Consider the following 15,204-nt stretch of genomic DNA (forward strand, 5'->3'; position numbering starts at 1 on the left):
AACAGGCATTGTGACCCTCAGCCTGAGCATTATTTCAAACAAGCCCTCTCAGTTGCACCACCAGCATCCTATATTGCAGGCTTGGCATTCCCCAAGGCCCAAATCCTAACTCTTGGTGGGATTTTCCCAGTGCCCAGACAAAGAGCCCTTCTCTGTTAATCCCTGTTTTGGGGAACCCCTAAGATGGAAAACAGCACTCTTCCCTTCTTCCAAAAAAACACCCAACTATGGAGAGTCATCAGGATCCTTAGAGAGGAAAAATCTCCCGTGGAGCCATAAGACCACACCTACATTCGGAGGACTTCCTTAACACACAATCCAGATATAAGAGTCTGTGATATCGCCTTCCAGTCACCCTGAATACAGTTCCTGACGAAATGCACTCAAGGTCTACGCATTGGGCCTGTGATCACCTCGCCATTAACCCTAACCTGAGTTTGTGTTTGGAGACTTCTCTCCCGAAACCATGGCTCAGATGCCCTCCAGGATGGGGTCTCTGGAGCCACACCACAGGACTGAGCCTGCCATCCCCACGGAAACTGTGCCCTTCACAGTTGCTCAAACCTTCCAGATTAGGAGAAACCTGCAAGTCCTCTGAGCCCAAACCCAATATTGTAGCTGCTCTGGACGCTAATGTGTAGTCTGAAACACCCACATCAATGGTCCTGAGTCAGAAGATTGAACCGGACACCACCGTAGGACCTCATTGAAACCCTAGATTTGTTTTTTTCAGATATCAGTCCTCAGAAGGCTATTCTGGAATACTAACTTATGATACAACATGTGGTCCATGAGGCACACAACAGAACATCTCCTGGCCCCAGAAGGAAACTGTGCTCTTGGACCAGTGCCAGTCTCTCAGGTTAGGAGAATCCTGCATGGCACCTTAGCTACCAGCACATTCTAATATCTGCCTGGTAACACAAGCACTGCGACCCATGTGCAAGAGATTCCAAGTCAACTCAAGGCCTTGTTACTTCACCCAACAGCCACCAGAACGAACCTGCCATGTTCTTCAGCTGCAATGGTCAATGGAACTATGGTTTCCCGGTCTGAACAGTAGAGCTTTGCTACCCAAACTTTCAACATGGGGGAACCGGGAGCAAACAAATCAGACTCTACCTGTCCAGAGGAAGGAAGCCTTGCTATTTGGAGCATCTCACCAGCCTCAGCTTGGGAAATCCTCCATGGCCACTTAATGCCACCTCTCCATTTGTCAGTCAACATAGACACAATCTTCAGTGTGAGTAAACGTCTGACATCTGCTCTTACTCAAGTGTTGGATGACTCGATGAGCTACTGCACATTGGAATGGCTTCTGCTTGGCACTGAATAAACCATAACATGTGATTACAATACCATCCTCACCCGACTGGTTCCCATGCCCTCTAGATAAGGAATTCTGGAGCCACAACGCTGCATTCTTTCTTCTCCATAGAAAGAAGAAGGGCCTGGTGAGTCTGCCCAGAAACCCCACATGAGGATCATTCTGCTCAGCCCTCAAGGGTAGCCCGATTTATAGGACACCCTGGCCAATAGTGCTGTGTCTGACAGAACCTGAGCACCGACCTAGTGTGAGCCACCCATAGTTTGGGGCCCATATCCAGCATGTTAGTTCAGCCATGGCCCAAATCCGTCCTCTCTATCCATCCTTGGTATTCATGCACGTATCCCCAGACCTTTGCTGGAATCCCTTCCCATGGGGGAACCTGAAGCACAATAGGGAACTCCTCCTTCCCCATAGCAGGAAAGCTGGCTGTTGGGATGGGTGTCCAGACCTCGGAGTGGGAGCCAGCTACATGGCCAATGTGACCACGCCCACACATGAGGGACGCCCTGGGCACAAGCAGGCATTGTGACCCAGGGCCTGAGCATGCTATTAAACAAGCCCTCTCAGTTGCACCACCAGGATCCCGCATTGCAGCCCTCCTACACCCCCGGCCCGAATCCTAACCCTTGGTAGAGTTTCTTGGTGCCCGGTCACAGAGGCCATCTCTGAAATCCCTCTGTGGGGCACCACTAATATAGAACACAGAACACTTCCATTCACCGAATGGGCACCACACTATCAGGACCCGATAGGATCCTTAGAGAGGAAAAATGTTCCATGGACCCTTGAGACCATACCTGCATTCGGAGGCAATCTTAAACACACAATACAGATACAAAAGCCTGTGATACCGCCATCAGGTCACCCTAATTACAGTTCCTGATGAGCTGCCCTCCAGGTCTATGCACTGCGTCTGCGATCACCTCGCCACTAACCCTAAACTGAGTTTGTGTTTGCAGACTACTCACCCAAAACCATGGTTCACATGCCCTCCAGGATGGGGTCTTTGAAGCCGCACTACAGGCCTGGACATGCCATTCCCAAGAACTGTGCCCATCACAGTTACCCAAAACCTTCAGGTTAAGAGAAATCTGCAAGACCCCTGAACCTAACCCACTATTGGAGGCCTCTCGGGAAGCAAATGTGCAGTCTGAAACACCCTGATCAATTGAATCCACACAGACACCCAAGTCAATGGTCCTGAGTCAGAAGATTGAACCTGACATACCCCCTGGAACTCATTGGAACCCTAGATTAGGTTTCACACATCTGTCCGCAGAGGCCTGTTCTGGAATACCAACTTGTGATACAACATGTGGTCCCTGAGCAACACAACAGAACATCTCCTATCCCTAGAAGGAAATGGGGCTCTTCGACCTGTGCCAAAACCTCAGGGTTGGAGAATCCTGCATGGCCCCTTAGCCACCATCACATTCCTAGATCTCCCTAGAAACAAACCAACACTGTAACCCATGGGCAAGAGATTCCAAATCAACTCAAGGCCTTGGCACTTCGCCCAAGACCCGCCAGAACGAACCTGCCATGTTCTTCAGCTGCAAATGTCAATGGAGTTGTGCTTTCCAGGCATCCATGTGGGAGTGCTATGCTACCCAAACTTTCTACATGGGGGACCCAGGAGCAAACCAAGCAAACTCCACTAGTCCGGTAGAAGGAAACCTTGCTATTTGGAGCATCTCACAATCCTCAGCATGGGAAATCCTCCATGGCCTCTTGACACAACCTCTCCATTTGTAGGTCATCATACACAAACTCCAGTGTGAGCAAACGTCTGACATTCACCCTTACTCATGTGCTGGATATCTCAAATCAGCTGCTGCACATTGGAACTGCCTTCCCCTTGGCAATGAATTTAACCAGGCTTGTGTATACAATTCCATCCTCACCCGACTGGTCCCCAAGGCCTCTTGACAGGGGATTCTGGTACCACGATGCAACATTCGGCCATCCCCATAGAAAGAAGTGCCTGGTAATTCTGCCCAAAAACGCCACATGAGGATCAATCTACTTGGCCTTCAAGGGAACCCCGATTTATATGATTCCCTGGTCACTAGTGCTGTGTTGGACAGAGCCTGAGCCCCGGCCTTCTGTCAGCCACCCAGAGAGAGGGTCCTATATCCAGCATGTGAGACCGGCCATGGCCCAAGTCCGTCATCTCTACATATCCTTGTTATTCAGGCACCTGTGCCAGACCTTTGCTGTAATCCCTACCAATGGGGGAACCTGAAGCACAATAGAGAAATCCTTCTTCCATATGGCAGGAAACCTGGTTGTTGGAATGTGTGTCCAACACTCACAGTGGGAGCCAGTTCCATGGCCAATGAGACCACGCCCACTCTTGAGGGCTGCTCTGGGCCCAAACATGCACTGTGACCCTCAGCCTGAGCATGCTTTCAAATAAACGCTCTCAGTTGCACCACCAACACCCCGCATTGCAGGCCTGGTACATGCCTTGTCCCAAATCCTAACTCTTGCTGGAGTTTTCCAGCCGCCAAGACTCAGAGCCCATCTCTGGAATCCCCATTTTGGGGCACCCCTAAGATGGAAAAGAGCACTCTTCCATTCTCCGAAAACGCCACCAAATTAAGGAGCTGCCAGGATCCTTAGAGAAAAAAAATTCTCCCATGGACCCATGAGAACACACCTGCATTCCGAGGCCATCCTGGACACACAATCCAGAAAGAAAAGCCTATAAAACTGCATTCAGTCACCCTAATTACAGTTCCTGACGAGCTGCCCTCATGGTCTATGCATTGGTCTTGCGAACACATTGCCACTAACTGTAACCCGAATTTGTGTTTCCAGACTTCTCTCATGCCTCACATGCCCTCCAGGATGATTTATCTGGAGCCACACCACAGGACTGTGCCTGCCATCACCATGGAAACTGTGCTTGTCATAGTTCCCCATACTTTCCAGATTAGGAGAACCCTGCAAGGACCCTGAGCCCTGCACAATATTGATGGCTGCTCTGAATGCAAATGCGTAGGTGAAACAACCTGATCACCTATATTCAGGCACAGTTAAGTCTATGTCCTGAGTCAGAAGATTGAACATTTCATGCCCCTAGGACCTTATTGGTACCTTAGATTAGGTTCTCAGGCATCTGTCCTCAGAGGGCTGTTCTGGAAAACCAACTTATGGTACAACATGTGCGCCCTGAGCCACACAACAGAACATCTGTTCCCAGAAGGAAACCGTGTACTTCAACGTGTGCCTAAACCTCAGGGTAGGAGAATCCTGCATGGCACATTAGCCACCAGAACATTCTAAGATCTCCCTGGTAACAAAACAGCATTGTGGCCCATCTGGTAGAGATTCCATGTCCACTCCAGGCCTTGGTACTTTGCCCCAGAGCCACCAGAATGAACCTGCAATGTTCCTCAGCTGCAACGGTCAGTGGAGGTGTGCTTTCTAGTCATCCATGCAGAAGAGCTCTGCTACACAATATTTCCACATGGGGGACACTGGAGCAAACAAGCCAGACTCCACCTGTCCAGTAGAGGGAAATCTTGCTGTTTGGAGCATCTCCATAGCCTCAGCGTGGGAAATCCTCCATGGCCTCTTGATGCCACCCCCTATTTGTCAGTCTTCTTAGACACAAACTCCAGTGTGAGCAAATATCTTACTTCTGCCTTTACTCAGGTGCTGGATATCTCGAATAAGCCGCTGTACATTGGAACTGCCTTCCGATTGGCACTGAATTAAACCATGGATTTTGTTTACAATTCCATCTTCACCCTACTCATCCTCAAGGCCTCTTGATAGGGAATTCTACGGCCACAACGCTGCATTCTGCCTTGCCCATAGAATGAATGCCTGGTGATACTGCCCAGAAATCCCACATGAGGATCAATCTGCTTGGCCCTCGAAGGAACCTCGATTTATAGGCTGCCCTGACCACTAGTTCTGTGTCTGACAGAGCCTGAGATTGGACCTAGTGTCAGCCACCCAAAGAGCGGTTCACATACCTAGCATGTGGGACGGGCCATGTCCCATGTCCGTCAACTCTACCCATCCTTTGTATTCAGGCACCTGTCTCAAGTCCTTTGCTGGAATCCCTGCCAGTGGGGGTACCTGAACACAAAAGAGAAGTGCTCCTTCCCCATGGCAGGAAATCTGGCTGCCCAGGACAAACAGGGGCAATCTGAGCCCATCTGAGCACCTACCTGCACTCAGACCCATAGACAGATGTTCCCAGAGGCAAATTGGAATGAACAGGCACCTAGGCCCTAATTGGATCCATTGCTTTGGTTTCCAGGCATCACTTCTCAGAGGCCTGGATTCCAATACCAGCATATGGCTGTTTCTTGAGGCACCCATCAGAACAAATCTCATCTCCACATGGGAAACTTGCACGTTGGAGCTGTGTCAATGCCTCTGGTTAGGAGAACCCTTCAGGGCCCCAGTGCCACCGCCTCATTCCAAGGTCTCCATGGACACAAACCCACATTAGGATCCATCCACAGAGAGTCCATTTCAACTCAGCCCCCTCGGTTGCTCCCATAGAGCCAGCATATCAAACCTGTCTATTCGCTAGGAGACAATTGAAATGCGAGGCGGGCTGCCCAGGCATCCATCCTTAGATCCATGCTCTGGCGTCATTCTGTATGGGATGTACTGGAGTGATCCAGCAGGTCTCAACTGTTGATCAGAAGGAAGCCTTGTGGTTTGGAGCATCTCACTACTCCCATCGTGGATATACCTCCATGGCCTCGAGATGCTGACACCTTGATGAAGGGGCAAGAAAGGACAGAAAATCGAACCTGAGCTTAGGTCTGAATCTCGCCCTGACTTCAGATGCATGAAATCCCAATTCAGATCTGCCCTAACCCAGAAACCTATGCCTAACATGTGTTCTCAGACTTCAGTCCTCACACCCTTCGCCCACAAGGCATCCAGTTTGGGAATTGCGGAGCCACAAGGCAGCACTCTGCCTGCCCTCCAGAAGAAAAATATTGCCCTTGGGGCTACCCGAAACGCCAAATGAGGATCAACCTGCATGGCAATCGCTTGTACCCCAATTATACTATCTACCCTGGGCACTAATGCCCTGTCTGAAACAGACAGAACCTGAACCTCCCAACCAACACCCAGACAGCCGGCTCCACACTGAGCACATTGGACCAGACATGGCCTTAGGTCGTTATCTCTTCCCAACCTCGGTTTTCAGATTCACAACCTAGACCTTATCTCCAATCACTGCCCAGGGGTGAATGAGATTCAGAAATCAGAACTACTACTTCCCCATGGCAAGAATACATGTGGTTGGCATGTTGTCCAACGTTCAGTGTAGGAGAAACCAGCATGCTCCATGAGTCCCCACCAATGCTTGAGCACCACAAGGGCAAAAACACGCATTGTGACCCTCAGCGTGAGTTCTGTCCTCAAGGAAGGCCTCTCAGTGGCTGGACCATTAGAAGGCATATTGGGCTTGCCATACCCCTAAGCCCCAATTTTTAATCATACTTATGGTTGTCCAGTCGCCCGTCCCCAGGACTCTACTCTGGGATCCCCCTTTTGGTGGGACACCTGAGGTAACAAAACTGAAAGGACACCTCCCATCCCACAGATTGACCCAAAACAATTGGGATCCAGCCAAATTCACAGAAAGGAAGACTCATCCATGGCCCATGAGGTCGCTCCGACATTCCATGGCCATCGTTGACACAGAATCCAGAGACAAAAGCCTGTGCAAGCGCCTCACTCTCACCCTTTCTTCATATCCTGAAGAGTTCTCCTCATGGTATGTAGATCGGGCCTGCCATACTTATGTCATCAAACCTAAGCTGAGTTTGTGTTTCCAGACTTCTGTGCCCACAGTTCGGGCCCACACACCCTTCAGGCTGGGGCCCCTGGAGCCACACATCAGGTCTGTGCCTGCCCACTCCACGGGAATTCTGACTTTTCCATTGTCTATAATCGTACAAATTAGGAGAAACCTCCAAAGTCCCTGAGGCCATTCCAATAGTGTAGGCTGCCCGGACAAACAGGGGCAGTCTGACACAATCTGAGCAACTACCTCCACTCATACCATTGACAGATGTCGCCAGAGAAGAAGATTGAGCTGGTGAGACCCCTAGGCCATAATCGGATCCATTGCTGTGGTTTCCAGGTATCTCTCCTCAGAGGCCTAGTTTCCAATACCAGCCTATGTGGGTTTCCTGAGGCACCAATTAGAACAAATCTTGTCTCCACATGGGAAACTTGCTCTTTCGAGCTGTCTCAAAATCTCCGGTTAGGAGAATCATTCAGGGCCGGTGTGCCACCGCCCCATTCCAAGGTCTCCATGAACACAAACCCACATTAGGACCCATCCTTAGGAGAGTCCATTTCAACTCAGCCCCCGTGGTTGCTCCCCCAGAGCCAGCAGATCGAACCTATCTTGTCGCTAGGAGACAATTGGAATGGGAGGCGGGCTGCCCAGGAATCCATCCTTAGAACCCTGCTCTGGAGTCGTTCCATATGGGACGTCCTGGAGACATCCAACAGGTCTCAAATGTCCTGCAGAAGGAATCCTTCCTTTTTGGAGCATCTCACAACTCCCAACGTGGGAAAACCTCGAGGGCTTTGTGATGTCCCCCGCCCCCTTATTAAGGGGAAATCATGGACAGGAATCCAACCTGAGCCAACGTCTCATCCTCACCCTGACTTCAGATGCATGAGATCTTGATTCAGCTCTGCAGAGTGTGCCGGCCTTGTCCTCACACTGAAACCTATGTCTAGCTTGTGTTCTCAGACTTCCGTCCTCAAACTCCTGGCCCCCAAGCGCTCAAGCTTAGCAATTCGGGACCCACAATGCAGCACTCTGCCTACCCTCCAGAAGACAAATGTTGCCCTATGGAGCTTCCCAGACACCCCAAATGAGGATAGATCTACATGGCACTATACTGTACTCACATTATATAGTCTAACCTGGGCACTAATACACTGTCTGACACAGCCGGAGCCTGGACCTCCTGACCAACACCCAGAAAGCTGACTGCACACTGAGCACATTGGACCCACCATTGCCTTAGCTTGTCATCTCTTCCCAACCAAGCTTTTCAGGCTTCAGAACTTAGACTCCATACCCTGCCAAGGGGCGGACGTGATGAAGAAATCAGAATTCCTCCTTACCCATAGCAAGAAACCCTGTGGTTGGAATATTGTCCAACGTTCATTGTAGGAGAATCCAGCATTCACCCTGGCCCCGCCCATGCTTGAGTGCTGGGAGGACATAAACACACATTGTAACCCTCAGTCTGAGTCCTGTCCTCTAGTAAGTCCTCTCAGTGGCTGGACCATTAGACGTCATAATGGGCTTGCCATGCCCCTAGGACTCAATTTTTTACCAGATTTCAGGTTGTCCAGTTGCCCCTTCCCAGGGCTCTTCTCTGGAATCCCTCTTTGGCTGGGTCACCTGTGGTGAAAAAACAAAACGGACTCCTCCCATCCCACAGAATGACCCCAAAATCTTGGGATCGGGCCAAATCCCCAGAGAGAAAGACTCGTCCATTGCCCATGAGGTCACCTGGACATTCCACGGCCATCGGTGACACAATATCCAGAGACAAAAGCCTGAGCAAGCGCCTCACACTCGCCCTTTGTTCATATCCAGAAGAGTTCTCCTCACGGTCTGTAGATCAGTTCTGCCATACCTATGACACAAAACCTAAGCTGAGTTTGCTTTCAGACAACTGTCCCTGTAGCCCTGGCCCACACACCCTACAGGCTCAGGCCCTTAGAACCTAATCTGAGTACTGTACCGTCACTCTCCAAGGGAATTCTGCCAATTCCATTGGCCACAAGCCTATAAATACCATAAAGCTCCAAAGTCCCCGAGGCCATCCCAATAGTGTTGGCTGCCCAGGACAAACAGGGGCAATCTGAGACCATCTGAGCACCCACCTGCACTCAGACCCATAGACAGATGTCCCCAGAGGTAAATTGGAACGAACTGGCAGCTATGCCCTAATCAGATCCATTGCTTTCGTTTCCAGGCATCTCTCTTCAGAGGCCTAGATTCCAATAACAGCATATGCTGTTTCTTGAGGCACCCATCAGAACAAATCTCTTCTCCATATGGGAAACTAGCGTGTTGGAGCTGTGCCAAGGCCTCTGGTTAGGAGAACCCTTCAGGGCCCCAGACCCACCGCCTCATTCCAAGGTCTCCATGGACACAAACCCACATTAGGACCCATCTGCAGGAGAGTCCATTTCAACTCAGCCCACTCGGTTGCTCCCCCAGATCCAGCAGATCTAACTTGTCTTGTCTCTAGGCGACAATTGGAATGAGATGCAGGCTTCCCAGCCATCCATCCTTAGAACACTGCTCAGAATCATTCCCTATGGGAATTCCTGGAGCCAACCAACAGGTCTCAATAGTCCCGCAGAAGAATCTTTGAGGTTTGGAGCATCTCACAACTCCCATCGTGGGTAAACCTCCATGGCCTCGTGACCCCGCCTCCCCCTTCATGAAGGGGACATCAGGGACAGAAACTCCAACCTGAGTGATACTCTGATCCTCGCCCAGAATTCAGAGGCACGAGATCTTGATTCAGCTCTGCAGAGTGTGCGTGCTGTGCCCTCGCCCAGAAACGTAAGCCTAGTTTGTTTTCTCAGACTTCCGTCCTCACACTTCTTGGGCACAAGCCCTTCAGTTTGGCAATTCCAGAACTATAATGCAGCACTCTGCCTGCCCTCCAGAAGGAAAATATTTCCCTCTGGGGCTACTCAGAAACCCCAAATGAGGATCAACCTGCACGCCACTTGACTCTACCCCAATTATACAGTCTTCCCTGGGCACTAATGCCCTTTTTGACACAGCCTGAGCCTGGACCTCCCGGCCCACACCCAGCCAGCTGGCCACACACTGAGCACATCGGACCCGCAATGGCCTTAGGTCATCATCTCTTCCCAACCTGGGTTTTCAGGTTTCAGAAGTTTGACCTTAACTCCAATCACAGCCCAGGGTTGAACATGATGCAAAAATCAGAACTCCTTCCCCATAGCAATAAACCTTGTGGTTGGCATGCTGTCCAACATTCAGTGAAGTTGATACCAGTGTGGGCCATGAGGCCCCACCCATGCTTGGAATTCGAGGCGGGCTGCCCAGGTATCCATCCTGAGATCCCTGCTCTGTTGTTTTTCGGTATAAGAAGTCCTGGAGTGATCCAACAGGTCTCATTTGTCGATCAGAAGGAATCCTTGCGTTTTGGAGCATTTCACAACTCCCAACGTGGGAAAATCTCGATGACTTTTTGATGCCCCCCGCCCCCTTTATGAAGGGGAAATCATGGACAGGAATCCAACCTGAGCCAACGTCTCATCCTCACCCTGAGTTCAGATTCACGAGATCTCGATTCAGCTCTGCAGAGTGTGCCAGCCTTGCCCTGGCCCTGAAACCTATGTCTAGCTTGTGTTCTCAGACTTCCGTCCTCACACTCCTGGCCCACAAGCCCTGAAGTTTGGCAATTCCAGACCCACAATGCAGCACTCTGCCTGCCCTCCAGAAGAATGATGTTGCCCTATGGAGCTTTCCAGACACCCCAAATGAGGATAGACCTACACGGCACTCTAATGTACCCAAATTACATAGTCTAACCTGGGCACTAATGCACTGTCTGACACAGCCTGAGCCCAGACCTCCTAACCAACACCTAGAGAGCTGACCGCACACTGAGCACATCGGACCCGCCATGGCCTTAGCTCATCATCTCTTCCCAACCTAGCTTTTCAGGTTTCAGAAGATTGACCTTAACTCCAAACCCTGCCAAGGGGTGAACGTGATGCAGAAAACAGAATTCCTCCATCCCCATGGCAAGAAACCTTGTTGGCATGTTGCCCAATTTTCAGTGTAGGAGAAACCAGCATTCACCATGAGGCCCCGCCCATACTTGAGTGCTGTGTGGGCATTAACACGCATCGTGACCCTCAGCATCAGTCCTGTCCTCTAGTAAGTCCTCTCAGTGGCTGGACCATTAGACGTCATAATGGGCTTACCATGCCCCTAGGCCCCAATTTTTAACCAGATTTCTGGTTTTCCAGTCACCCCTTCCCAGGGCTCTGCTCTGAAATCCCTCTTTTGGTGGGACACCTGAGGTAAAAAGACAAAACGGACTCCTCCCATCCCACAGAATGACCCCAGACTCTTGGGACCGGGCCAAATCCCCAGAGAGGAAGACTTGTCAATTGCCCATGAGGTCACCCGGACATTCCAGGGCCAACAGTGACACAATATCCAGAGAAAAAAGCCTGAGCAAGTGCCTCACACTCGCCCTTTGTTCATATCCTGAAAATTTCTCCTCACGGTCTGTAGATCAGTCCTGCCATACCTTTGACCCAAAAGCTAAGTCGAGTTTGTGTTTTCAGACAACTGTCCCCACATCCCTGGGCCACATACCCTTCAGGCACAGGCCCTTAGAGCCAAACCTGAGGACTGTATCTGCCCTCTCCAAGGGAATTCTGCCCATACCATTGCCCACAAACCTACAAATAGGATAAACCTCAAAGTCCCCGAGGCATTCCCAATAGTGTTGGCTGCCCAGGACAAACAGGGGCAATCTGAGCCCATCTGAGCACCTACAGCACTCAGACCTGTAGACAGATGTCCCCAGAGGTTAATTGGTACAAACGGGCCTCTTGGCCCTAATCAGATCCATTGCTTTGGTTTCCAGGCATCTATCCTCAGAGACCTGGATTCCAATACCAGCATATGGGTATTTCTTGAGGCACCCATAAGAACAATTCTCATCTGCACATGGGAAGCTAGCATGTTGGAGCTGTGTCAATGCCTCTGGTTAGGAGAACCGTTCAGGGCCCCAGTGTCACTGCCTCATTCCAAGGTCTCCATGGACACAAACCCACATTAGGACCCATCTGCAGGAGAGTCCATTTCAACTCAGCCCCCTTGGTTGCTCCTCCAGATCCAGCAGATCTAACCTGTCTTGTCACTAGGCGACAATTGGAATGCGAGGCGGGCTGCCCAGCCATCCATCCTTAGAACCCTGCTCAGAATCATTCTGCATGGGAATTCCTGGAGCCAACCAACAGGTCTCAATAGTCCCGCAGAAGAATCTTTGAGGTTTTGAGCATCTCACAACTCCCATCGTGTGAAAACCTCCATGGCTTCGTGATCCTGCCCCCACCCTCATGAAGGGGGCATCAGGGACAGAAACTCCAACCTGAGCGATTCTCTGATCCTGGCCCTGACTTCAGATGCACGAGATCTCAATTCAGCTCTGCAGATTGTGCGTGCTGTGCCCTCGCCCAGAAATGTAAGGCTAGCTTGTGTTCTCAGACTTCCATCCTCACACTCTTGGTCCACAAGCCCTTCAGTTCGGCAATTCCAAAACTACAATGCAGCACTCTGCCTGCCCTCCAGAAGGAAAACATTGCCCTCTGGGGCTACCCAAAATCCCCATATGAGGATCAACCCTCATGCCCCTTGACTGTACCCCAATTATACAGTCTTCCCTGGGCACTAATTCCCTTTCTGGCACAGCCTGAGCCTGGACCTCCCGACCCACACCCAGCCAGCTGACCGCTCCCTGAGCACATCAGACCGCCATGTCCTTAATTCATCATCTCTTCCCAATCTGGGTTTTCAGGGTTGAGAACCTAGACCTTATCTTCAATCACTGTCCGGGGTAGAACATGATGCAGAAATCAGAACTCCTTCCCCATGGAAAGAAACCTTGTGGTTGGCATGTTGTCCAAAGTTCAGTGTAGTTGAAATCAGTGTGGCCCATGAGGCCCCGCAAATGCATGAGAACTGTTCTGGTCACAAACAGGCATTGTGACTCTCAATGACACTCAGCGTGAGCCCACTCCTCAAATAAGGCCTCTCACTGGCTGGAACAAGAGACGGCATATCGGGCTTGCCATGCCCCAAGGCCCCAATTTTTAACCATATTTCGGGTTGTCCATTCGCCCCTTCCCAGGGCTCTGCTTTGAAATCCCTCTTTTGGTGGGACACCTGAGGTAACAAAACTGAAAGGACTCCTCCCATCCCACAGATTGACTGAAAGAATTGGGATCGGGCCAAATCCACAGAGGGGAAGACTTACCCATGGCCCATGAGGCCTCCCCGACATTCCACGGCCATCGTTGACAAAAAATCCAGAGAAAAAAGCCTGAGCAAGCACCTCACACTCGCTCGATCTTCATATCCAGAAGAGTTATCTTCATGGTCTATAGATCAGTCCTGCCATATTTGCATCCCCAAACCTAAGCTGAGTTTGTGTTTTCAGACTTCTGTCCCCACAGTCTTGGTGTACACACACTCCAGGCTGGGGCCCCTGGATCCACATATCAGGACTATGCCTGCCCAGTCCATGGGAATTCTGTCCATTCCATTGTCCATAATTGAAGAAATTAGGTGAAACCTCCAAAGTCCCCGAGGCCATCACAATAGTGTAGGCCGCCTGGGACAAACAAGGGCCATCTGACACCAGCTGAGCATCTACCTCCACTCATACCATAGATGGATGTCCCCAGAGGAGAAGATTGAACCAGACAGGCCCCTAGTCTCTAAACGGATCCATTGATTTGGTTTCCAGGTATCTCTCCTCAGAAGCCTGGTTTCCAACATCAGCATATGGGGGTTTCCTGAGGCACCAATCAGAACAAATCTCGTCTCCACATGGGAAACTTATCCTTTCGAGATGTCACAAAACCTCCGGATAGCAGAATCCTTCAGGGCCGGTGTGCCACTGCCCCATTCCAAGGTCTCAATGGACACAAACCCACATTAGGACCCACCCACAGGAGAGTCCATTTCAACTCACTACCCTTGGTTGCTCCCACAGAGCCATCATATCAAACCTGTCTATTCACTAGGAGACAATTGGAATGCGAGGCGAGCTTCCTAGGCATCCATCCTTAGATCTCTGATCTGGCGTCATTCCATATGGGATGTACTGGAGCAATCCAACAGGTCTCAATTGTCGATCAGAAGGAATCCTTGCTGTTTGGAGCATCTCACTACTCTGATTGTGGGTAAGCCTCCATGGCCTCGAGATGCTGCCCCCTTCATGAAGGGGCCAGAATGGACAGAAATTCGAACCTGAGCCTAGGTCTGAACCTTGCCCTGACTTCAGATGCACGAAATCCCGATTCAGATCTGCAGAGAGTTCCTGCCGTGCCCTCGCCCAGAAACCTATGCCTAACATGTGTTCTCAGACTCAGTCCTCACACTCCTCACACAAGGCATCCAGTTTGGGAATTCCGGAGCCACAATGCAGCACTCTGCTTGCCCTCCAGAAGAAAAACATTGCCCATGGGGCTACCCAGAAACGCCAAATGAGGATCAACCTGCATGGCACTCGAATGTACCCCAAATATACAATCTACCCTGGGTACTAATGCCCTGTCTGACATAACGCAAGTTTGAGCCTCCTGACCAACACCCAGACAGCTGGCTCCACACTGAGTACATCGGATCTGGACATGGCCTTAGGTCGTCATCTCTTCCCAACCTCGGTTTTCAGAATTCACAACCTAGGCCTTATCTCCAATCACTGCCCAGGGGTGAATGAGATTCAGAAATCAGAATTACTACTTCCCTATGGCAATAATACATGTGGTTGGCATGTTGTCCAACGTTCAGTGTAGGAGAAACCGGCGTGCACCATAAGTCCCCACCCATGCTTGAGCACCACGAGGGCAAAAACACGCATTGTGACCCTCTTCATGATTTCTGTCCTCAAGGAAGTCTTCTCAGTGGCTGGACCATTAGAAGGCATATTGGACTTGCCATACACCTAGGCCCCAATTTTTAGTTAGATTTCTGATTGTGCCAGTGCCCCACCCCAGGGCTCTGCCCTGGAATCCCTCTTTGGCTGGGACACCTGAGGTAACAAAACTGAAAAGAT

This window comes from Neovison vison, chromosome 7 (genome assembly GCF_020171115.1).
Source record: "Neovison vison isolate M4711 chromosome 7, ASM_NN_V1, whole genome shotgun sequence".
NCBI lineage: Eukaryota > Metazoa > Chordata > Mammalia > Carnivora > Mustelidae > Neogale > Neogale vison.